The sequence below is a fragment of the Gymnoscopelus braueri genome (assembly GCF_963280865.1).
Source record: "Gymnoscopelus braueri genome assembly, chromosome: 12".
Taxonomy (NCBI): Eukaryota; Metazoa; Chordata; class Actinopteri; order Myctophiformes; family Myctophidae; genus Gymnoscopelus; species Gymnoscopelus braueri.
In genome coordinates this window covers 20,761,065-20,772,364 of record NC_137614.1, presented here as the reverse complement: position 1 = coordinate 20,772,364, position 11,300 = coordinate 20,761,065, and the positions used below count along the sequence as shown (strand labels likewise).

Here is an 11,300-nt window from a genome sequence, read left to right as displayed (position 1 = left end):
GAGAGGTACGGCACCTTGTGGACACAGGGCGTAAGGACGGTGCCAGTACTAGAGAACACAGAGTGCAATATCAATAACATGCAAATATTTTCATACATTGACCATTATAAAAGCATATTTACTCATTTCAAAATGTCATGTATGGTAATTTCGCATGATAATTAACATTCAGGCTGAATGGAGTGGCTTTCTGACTGAACAGTGAATGTTTAGGTGGACATTTGAGAGAGAGAGGCCCTCCAGCAGGTACTGAGCTGAGAGGGGTGCCACTGCCAGTGCTGGAGTCACTTAGCAATCATAAGAACAACTCTTCCTATATGCTTCCGTTTAGTTTAGTGTAACTACTAGCTAGCTTAAGAAAAGGAAAAGAGAAAGGAGAGAAGCCCAATGAGCACAGAGACTATGAAGTGAGGAGACAGTTTTGGAGTGTGATGAGACCTGTTGATGTTTAGCTCTCAGGGCTGATAGGGTGTCAGAGAGGTCCCTGCTGTCCCCCTCTAGGCGGCTGTTCTCACCGGCCCGAGCCTCCTCCATACGCAGCTGGTGCTGAGAAGCCTTAAGTTGCTGCTGAAAGTCCAGCACCTGTCACATGGGGAAAACAGCACCATGGAAGAATTCACTTGAGTCCATCTCTCCCCTTTATTGTTGCGTTTCATTTCAACACTGTCTGCAATTAAATTGATGTTCGCTTGTGGGACAATTAAGATATGAATTGACCTCAGTCATATACAGCACTAGTAAGAGGAAAGATTCTTCCAACAAGCTCACTTAACGATTACACTAAAGCTGCTCAGTGTGTGTATGGAGCATGTTGTATTAGGAACACCTGTTGAATGAAAAATAAAAAGGAAACTGCTTGACAGAACACTTTTGACAAAAAGCCGTTTCTGTCTGGTGATTTGCTTGACAAAAAGCAGGCTTACGGGACTCCAGGGCCACTAAGCCAAAATCTTAACCTTTTTGTCAGCTGCGATGAGACGCGCCCTCTCGGCCTGCAGCTCCTCCTGCAGGCTGGTGGTTATGGAATGCCAAAGCTGCCGTATCTAGATATAAATACATAAATAAATAAATGAATTTATAAAGCAATAAATGCTAAAATAAATAAATAATTGTGCAAAGAAATATACAATTAAATATTGAAATGTATTCATTTATGTGACCATTTATGTATTTATTTATTTATTTATTTATTTATTTATTTATTTATATATTTATGTATTTATTTATGTATTCTTTTATTTTTATATTTATGTTTTTATTTATGTTTTTAATTATTTATGTATTTATTTATTGATTTATACATATATGTATTTATTTATGTTTTTATTTCCTTATTTATTTACGTATTTATTTATTTAAACATTTAATTATTTATTTAAACATTTAATTATTTATTTATGTATTTATTTCCTTATTTATTTACGTATTTATTTATTTAATTATTTATTTAAACATTTATTTAAACATTTATTTCATGCCGTATTTCATTGACGGTATGTTAATGAGGGGGCGTGTCTTGCCGTCCCATTCAGGCTTTAGCAATCAAACCCAGAGCGATCAAACACCAAAAAAATAACTTCCAGCCCATACAGCTGGTCAGTGGTCAAATGTATTAATATTTTGTTGATGATGATAACTGCGTTTATGTTCATAATAATTTGGTTTGATTTGATAAATTAACAAATAACAATGAAAGCCATAATATATGGAGCAAAACTAAATAATATATAACAATAAATAAATGCTTGGGGATAATCCCCAACATGTTCAAAAAGGAATAGGAAGAAATGAAGACGTATTTACTCCTACCCCCTTCGTATATATCCTTCCTGATTCATATAAACAATTACAAATTTAAATCTATATCATAAATCCTATGATATCTGTATAAATTAAATATATATTTCAAAAAATCTTATACATATGATATTTACACACACATATTGATTACAGAGAAAACAGAACCGAATGTTTGTGCAATCATCACACAGTAGCCTACTGTTACTGTATGTATATTAAACATATCATATTCATCTGCAGGCATCCATCACACAGTTGTTCTATTAAATAAATGATATTAATGTCTATTATGGCTGTTTTGGACGACTGGGCACCTGGACATCTGGGCACTATGGTACATGTGGGCACCTGTACAACTGGGCACTAGGTACATGTGGGCACCTGGACAACTGGGCACTGGGGACATGTGGGCACCTGGACAACTGGGCACTATGGACATGTGGGCACCTGTACAACTGGGCACTAGGGACATGTGGGCACTTGGAGAGGTGGGCACCAAAACCATCTGGGCACTAGGGACAAGTGGGCACTTGGAGAGGTGGGCAATTAGGGGTGGAGACATCTGGGCACTAGGGACATGTGGGCACCTGGACAACTTGGCAATATGGACATCTGGGCACTATGGTACATGTGGGCACCTGTACAACTGGGCACTAGGTACATGTGGGCACCTGGACAACTGGGCACTGGGGACATCTGGGCACTATGGACATGTCGGCACCTGGACAACTGGGCACTAGTGACATCTGGGCACCATATTTTTGGGACGACTGGGCACCTGGACATCTGGGCACTAGGGATATCTGGGCACTAGGTACATGTGGGCACCTGGACAACTGGTCACTAGGGACATCTGGGCACCTGGACGAGTGGGCAATTAGGGGTGGAGACATCTGGGCACTAGGTACATGTGGGCACCTGGACAACTGGGCATTAGGGACATGTGGGCACCTTGACAACTGGCACTAGGGACATGTGGGCACCTGGACAGGTGGGCACCTTGACAACTGGGCACCAAAGCCATCTGGGCACCATGGACATGTGGGCACCTGGACAACTGGGCACTAGGGACATGTGGGCACCTGGAGAGGTGGGCACAAAAACCATCTGGGCACTAGGGACATGTGGGCAACTGGGCACCCGCCGTTCTAAAAATGGTTTATGCCACTTTTTAAGGTTAATACCATGGTATGTTGTTTTAAATAATTTTTTAAATGGTATGCCTTTCCAAAACGGTATGTGCCTTTCCAAACCGGTATGCACCGTTCCTGGAAGTGGTATGCTGTTCCAAAATTGGTTTATACCACTTTTTAAATGGTATGTCGTTTTATATATAATTATCTATAATAACACTATTGTAGTGGCTATTTGTCAACATCAATAAAAACTCAAAAGCGACTGAGGCACCAGGCAGCGAATCTTATGCAGATCAGGGGGTAATTGGAATGAGTCCATTGTCCAGACAGGCAGCGAAGTTTTGTGGTATTTATTTAGCTCTCCAAGATGAACAATATAGAAAAAGGATGTTGAAATGTTTGCACATTATAATCACAACACTATAATAATAATAATAATATTAATAATATTAATAATATTAATAATACTAATACTAATACTAATAATAATAATTACCATTATTATTGTTATCATTTTATGAATTATGATGAATTATGATGAATTATGATGAATTATCTTGTATTATTATTATTATTATGTATTATTAGTAGTATTAATAATTATTATTAACATTAGGCCAATACATGTATCCACACAGCTTACAGCATTCAGTAACACTAGGTATAACTGCAGAATTAAATAACCCCTGTAGGCCTATTAATCATTAGCCCAAAATAAGTGTATAATTGTATTATCTAACACAATAATAATTATTATTGATAATTGAATATTGATTATTATTGTTATTATTATAAAAAATAGGCCAACACATGCATCCACACAATAATGAATATGACCATTCAGTAAAACTGGTATAATTGAAGTAACCTGTTAAATATGTATTCATTATTAACCACCCACTGTGTATAATGAAATCTTACTGCATGTCTTCATACTATCATAAAGGCACACAGTTGCTCTAATCCACACCAAACTGGGAACAAACACTGTTCAGGGGTCTGCCATGACAATAGTCCCAGCAGGGGCCACGTGTGCCCACCACAAGCCCCAAGGGGAACCCATAGGGCCAGAGAGGCGCACCATTGCTCCAATCTGCACAAAATGTGGCAGAAACACTGATCAGGGGACCACCATGACAATAGTCACACTAAAAATGCACATAGATGTGGCACCATAACAGTGTTACAGCAGTGTTTGACTTATATGGCTTTAACTAGTAGTCTGTCCGTCTGTCTGTCTGTCTTGCCCTAATCTTTGCAAAAATGGGAATGTTGCATATCTAGTATTGGCAATTTAATCAAGGAATAAAACAACCAGTCATTTTCTTAAATTTGTCGTGTGTGAATCAGCGGGATTAGGGCGTGTGCGTGTGTGTGTGTGTGTGTGTGTGTGTGTGTGTGTGTGTGTGTGTGTGTGTGTGTGTGTGTGTGTGTGTGTGTGTGTGTGTGTGTGTGTGTGTGTGTGTGTGTGTGCGTGCGTGCGTGCGTGCGTGCGTGTGTGGTGGTAGTAGTTAACTGTTAATGGTCTATATACCTGGCCTATTCATCACAATTCAGCCAACTTGTATAACACGCCCCAACACACTTTACACATTAATGTTGATCATGTTGAATGCAAATTAAGAACCTGCAAATTGCTCAATCTCTCTCTCAGCTAAGAGGGTTCCTCACAGTTTTTTTTCACTGTCTTTTTTGCTATGTTTTTAATGTTGTTACTTGCTTTTCTTTTTTGCTGTATTGTTAATCATTTGTACTGTTTCTTTATAGCACTTGTTGCTTATTCCTGCTCTGTAAAGCACTTTGAGCTGCATTTCATGTCATGAAAGGTGCTATACAAATAAAATGAATTAGTATCTAAAATGTTTAGATAGTAAGATTTTAAAATAGACAATCTACAAACTTGTAGATCTTCTAAACTTTAGGCTACTAATTTCTCAAATATCATATCATAGCACGCATATTGCATTATATGCAGTAGCACCTGAAACGGACATTGTAAGCTATACAATGATAATTTTCTCTTTATGACACATGCCTACTATACTGTTGACATTTCCACAAGATCAATAGCATCCTCTATAAATGTATGTAGTAGGCCTAATACACAATACACCCTAATCTAATCAATTGGAGTTTTGTATTTGAATGGGAATACTGTTCAGTGGTTGACAGTTAAGTACATTTACTTCAGTTTAGTTTAGTTTGTTTAGTTTGACTCCACTACATTTCTAGGAAGGAAGGGACTCTTGGGACCCAAACTGCATATCAATCATTTACAAAACACAAAGGTATACCCACACATTATTACTGTCATTTATTCAATCAGACTGCCTTTGTATATTATCTCTAGTAAAATTACATAAGTGTAGAGGGGACTTCAACGTTTTTCCAGGCGAGGGACCCTCGCTGAGAGAGAGAGATGAGGCAGGGACCCCCTTTGCTGAGAGAGAGATGAAGCAGGGCCCCCCTTAGCTGAGAAAGAGATGAAACAGGGACCCCCATAGCTAAGATGGAGATAAATCAGGCACCCCCTTACCTGAAATATTATTATCATGGACACAAAATACAATACATAATGCATTTGCAAAGATTAGGGCAGACAGACAGACAGACAGACAGACAAACAGATAGCCATTTGAGTCAAACACTGCTGTAACACTGTTATGGTGCCCATCTATGTGCATTTTTAGTGTGACTATTGTCATGGTGGTCCCCTGATCAGTGTTTCTGCCACATTTTGTGCAGATTGGAGCAATGGTGCGCCTCTCTGGCCCTATGGGTTCCCCTTGGGGCTTGTGGTGGGCACACGTGGCCCCTGCTGGGACTATTGTCATGGCAGACCCCTGAACAGTGTTTGTTCCCAGTTTGGTGTGGATTAGAGCAACTGTGTGCCTTTATGATAGTATGAAGACATGCAGTAAGATTTCATTATACACAGTGGGTGGTTAATAATGAATACATATTTAACAGGTTACTTCAATTATACCAGTTTTACTGAATGGTCATATTCATTATTGTGTGGATGCATGTGTTGGCCTATTTTTTATAATAATAACAATAATAATCAATATTCAATTATCAATAATAATTATTATTGTGTTAGATAATACAATTATACACTTATTTTGGGCTAATGATTAATAGGCCTACAGGGGTTATTTAATTCTGCAGTTATACCTAGTGTTACTGAATGCTGTAAGCTGTGTGGATACATGTATTGGCCTAATGTTAATAATAATTATTAATACTACTAATAATACATAATAATAATAATACAAAATAATTCATCATAATTCATCATAATTCATAAAATGATAACAATAATAATGGTAATTATTATTATTAGTATTAGTATTATTAATATTATTATTATTATTATTATTATAGTGTTGTGATTATAATTATAACATTTCAACATCCTTTTTCTATATTGTTCATCTTGGAGAGCTAAATAAATACCACAAAACTTCGCTGCCTGTCTGGACAATGGACTCATTCCAATTACCCCCTGATCTGCATAAGATTCGCTGCCTGGTGCCTCAGTCGCTTTTGAGTTTTTATTGATGTTGACAAATAGCCACTACAATAGTGTTATTATAGATAATTATATATAAAACGACATACCATTTAAAAAGTGGTATAAACCAATTTTGGAACAGCATACCACTCCCAGGAACGGTGCATACCGGTTTGGAAAGGCACATACCGTTTTGGAAAGGCATACCATTTAAAAAATTATTTAAAACAACATACCATGGTATTAACCTTAAAAAGTGGCATAAACCATTTTTAGAACGGCGGGTGCCCAGTTGCCCACATGTCCCTAGTGCCCAGATGGTTTTTGTGCCCACCTCTCCAGGTGCCCACATGTCCCTAGTGCCCAGTTGTCCAGGTGCCCACATGTCCATGGTGCCCAGATGGCTTTGGTGCCCAGTTGTCAAGGTGCCCACCTGTCCAGGTGCCCACATGTCCCTAGTGCCAGTTGTCAAGGTGCCCACATGTCCCTAATGCCCAGTTGTCCAGGTGCCCACATGTACCTAGTGCCCAGATGTCTCCACCCCTAATTGCCCACTCGTCCAGGTGCCCAGATGTCCCTAGTGCCCAGTTGTCCAGGTGCCCACATGTACCTAGTGCCCAGATGTCCAGGTACCCAGTCGTCCCAAAAATATGGTGCCCAGATGTCACTAGTGCCCAGTTGTCCAGGTGCCGACATGTCCATAGTGCCCAGATGTCCCCAGTGCCCAGTTGTCCAGGTGCCCACATGTACCTAGTGCCCAGTTGTACAGGTGCCCACATGTCCATAGTGCCCAGTTGTCCACGTGCCCACATGTCCCCAGTGCCCAGTTGTCCAGGTGCCCACATGTACCTAGTGCCCAGTTGTACAGGTGCCCACATGTACCATAGTGCCCAGATGTCCATATTGCCCAGTTGTCCAGGTGCCCACATGTCCCTAGTGCCCAGATGTCTCCACCCCTAATTGCCCACCTCTCCAAGTGCCCACTTGTCCCTAGTGCCCAGATGGTTTTGGTGCCCACCTCTCCAAGTGCCCACATGTCCCTAGTGCCCAGTTGTACAGGTGCCCACATGTCCATAGTGCCCAGTTGTCCAGGTGCCCACATGTCCCCAGTGTCCAGGTGCCCACATGTACCTAGTGCCCAGTTGTACAGGTGCCCACATGTACCATAGTGCCCAGATGTCCAGGTGCCCAGTCATCCAAAACAGCCATAATAGACATTAATATCATTTATTTAATAGAACAACTGTGTGATGGATGACTGCAGATGAATATGATATGTTTAATATACATACAGTAACAGTAGGCTACTGTGTGATGATTGCACAAACATTCGGTTCTGTTTTCTCTGTAATAAATATGTGTGTGTAAATATCATATGTATAAGATTTTTTGAAATATATATTTAATTTATACAGATATCATAGGATTTATGATATAGATTTAAATTTGTAATTGTTTATATGAATCAGGAAGGATATATACGAAGGGGGTAGGAGTAAATACGTCTTCATTTCTTCCTATTCCTTTTTGAACATGTTGGGGATTATCCCCAAGCATTTATTTATAGTTATATATTATTTAGTTTTGCTTCATATTTTTAAATATATTATGGCTTTCATTGTTATTTGTTAATTTATCAAATCAAACCAAATTATTATGAACATAAACGCAGTTATCATCATCAACAAAATATTAATACATTTGACCACTGACAAGCTGTATGGGCTGGAAGTTATTTTTTTGGTGTTTGATCGCTCTGGGTTTGATTGCTAAAGCCTGAATGGGACGGCAAGACACGCCCCCTCATTAACATACCGTCAATGAAATACGGCATGAAATAAATGTTTAAATAAATGTTTAAATAAATGTTTAAATAAATGTTTAAATAAATGTTTAAATAAATGTTTAAATAAATAATTAAATAAATAAATACGTAAATAAATAAATAAATAAATAAATAAATAAATACGTAAATAAATACATAAATAAATAATTAAATGTTTAAATAAATAATTAAATGTTTAAATAAATAATTAAATAAATAAATACGTAAATAAATAAGGAAATAAATACATAAATAAATAATTAAATGTTTAAATAAATAACTAAATGTTTAAATAAATAATTAAATAAATAAATACGTAAATAAATAAGGAAATAAATACATAAATAAATACATATATCTATAAATCAATAAATAAATACATAAATAATTAAAAACATAAATAAAACATAAATATAAAAATAAATGAATACATAAATAAATACATAAATATATAAATAAATACATAAATGGTCACATAAATGAATACATTTCAATATTTAATTGTATATTTCTTTGCACAATTATTTATTTATTTTAGCATTTATTGCTTTATAAATTCATTTATTTATTTATGTATTTATATCTAGATACGGCAGCTTTGGCATTCCATAGGTGGTGGCATTGCGGCTGGAGGAGTTGCGTGCCAGCTCCAGCTCTCTAATCTTGTGCTGCTGACGCTCGATGTCGGTCGTCTTGCCGTGGACGTTCTGCTCCGTCTGGACCAGTTTGGTCTGGGCCTGTTTCAGCTCTGCACATAGCTGGGGGAACCACATCACCATGATACTTTCATGTCAGAGTACACTAGGCGTAAATGTTTTCACAGTGGAGGTTCGTTATTTTGTGGAACGAAAGCCATTATATGTATAGCACAGTTCAAAATTATTTCAACATAAATAAATAAAAATCTAATATATTAGTACCATCCATTTTTGAGTATATTGCTTAAATGCTTTATCTTGGGCTGGTTGAACCTACGGTAATACTGAAAACATTTATCCAGGCCAATTATCTCTCAGAGCTTGTTGATTCATTAATGACACTACTATTCCACCATTCTATCTGGTTCTCTAATTTTGTGCGGCCTCTGTCTATAATTCTGCCACCAGCTGTATTTCATGGGAACTGTATGTGACAATAAACACCTTCAACCATTTCATGAGGGTCTGCTGTGAATCATTTGAAACCTTGAGTTTTTCATGGTCCAGCAGAGCGTTGTGTCTCTTCAGGTCCAGGTTCTTCTCCCGCTCATAGCGCAGCTCTCTCTCTGCCGAGGTGAACAGGCTCTGGGCCCTATGCAGGTCCTGCTTCAGCTGCTTGGCCTCCTCACCCTTCTGGACCAGCACACAGTTCTGGGACTGTAGAGAGACAACAAGGAGAGATCGTACGACGTGTTGTGAGCTTGTAGATAGCCTATTTTGCATGACATGCTTCCACGGAAGACAAGCCCCACTTCTATAGAATCCAAATGACTGAAATCAGTCGTGGTGACTGAGAACTTTAATCTATGCATAATATAGCTCTGAAAGTGATCCAAATGATCGTGTATGATGTAACTGTATTAGGCAGATCGTTCCGTTTTCCCCTAAGCTAAAATCGAGTGTGGCGTTCCTGGGCGTTCACGTCTATCTCTGTGTGAATCTATAGTGTCCCAGTCTTTTCTTGACTAAATGTGTAACATTTTAACAACACATACTCAATGATACATTACTGTAACATGATGGTCTGTGGGAGTGATGAGTAGATTTCCTTCAACAGGGTAGAAAGCCAGGGATGGGTCATTCAGACGGTCAGAACAGCAACATCCCACCTATAAGACAGGAGCTGAAACAGAGAAAACATGTTATATTGACCATTTAAACCCTCTACACTTGGTAAACTTCATTGCAGACAAAACTATAATCACAAAATATAATTTTGGATGCTGACTTGTACAGTCCTACTTGATGCGTTTAAAGGGTGGATACCTCGTGCCTTTCTTCTGTTGGGGAGGTAGTAGTGTCGAGGAAAGCCTCTGGTTGTCTAGGGCTTGCCTGGGTTCGGTTGTTCAGGTCAGAGAGAGATAGGGTTCACATCAATTAATGTATCATCAAAGTCTAAACCTTAAATTTTGCAATTAATTTTGGTTCCGGCCACGTCTTTAAGAAATCTTTGTTATTATCATTTAGGCTGTATGTAAAGTTCTTTAGGGTAAGTATCCTAACACTGTTTCATCCCCAAAAAAAGTCTAAAGCTCAACACATTTGGATTCGGATCGGTCAAAACATTGGGGAATCACACATTGATCTGTGTTGTACCTGAACCGTGTTGTAGATGATGCGTATGGTTTTGCAGTCTGGGTGTTCTGGTAAAGATTTGGGGACGATGCGGTACTCTATCTTCCATGCTGGATGGTTGCCTTTCTTCACACCGTAGATGGTCGTACAGTTGGCCCTCTATCCTGGAAGAGACGAGTTTAAAGTTTACCACCTAAACTTGAATCGTCTACCAGTATTGTTGCAGTGATGATAAAATAGTGTATTTGTGAGTAATCGGGTGTGCTTTTATGAGGACTCTCACCTGCTGTCCTTGTTGCACATGGCGGTACTGATGTCCACACTGGGCCCGTCTCCCCACTGACTTTGCCCTGGTCACGGGCCTTACTTAAGGACCCCCTAACGGCTCCATACAAATGGTACAGTCCTAGCAGACAGGAGGAAGAAGTGGAAGCATGGAACATTAGAGTGGAGGAGGAGGCTGCACACTGCTCTTTTTAATCTCCAAATCATCTCGGAAATCTCAGAGAAAACAGCACAAAGGGGAACTTCAACTCACTGCTCCAATGCTACCGTTAGATTACAGAGAGAATTATGGTTCATACCTCCTCTGGATGACTTCTCTAGATACATTTTTCCATTTTCTGTGGAGTCTTGCATGGAGTGACTACACGAGAAGGACAAGAAAGCAGAGGACTGAAGATGGGAGAAATGGGAGGAGAATATGCATGAGTCCTTCCTATCATTAGTATTGAAGGAAATAGTTTAGA

At 38.7% G+C, this 11,300-nt stretch overlaps 1 long non-coding RNA gene across 1 annotated transcript; it reads right to left on the bottom strand.

Annotated features, from left to right (window-relative positions):
• Positions 1–8,900: 8,900 nt before the first annotated feature.
• Positions 8,901–10,026, bottom strand: LOC308097241. Its single transcript, XR_013934203.1, has 3 exons — positions 9,972–10,026; positions 9,463–9,633; positions 8,901–9,036 (listed from the first exon to the last, which is right to left on the bottom strand). It is a non-coding gene; the product is annotated as an uncharacterized lncRNA (long non-coding RNA).
• Positions 10,027–11,300: the final 1,274 nt, after the last annotated feature.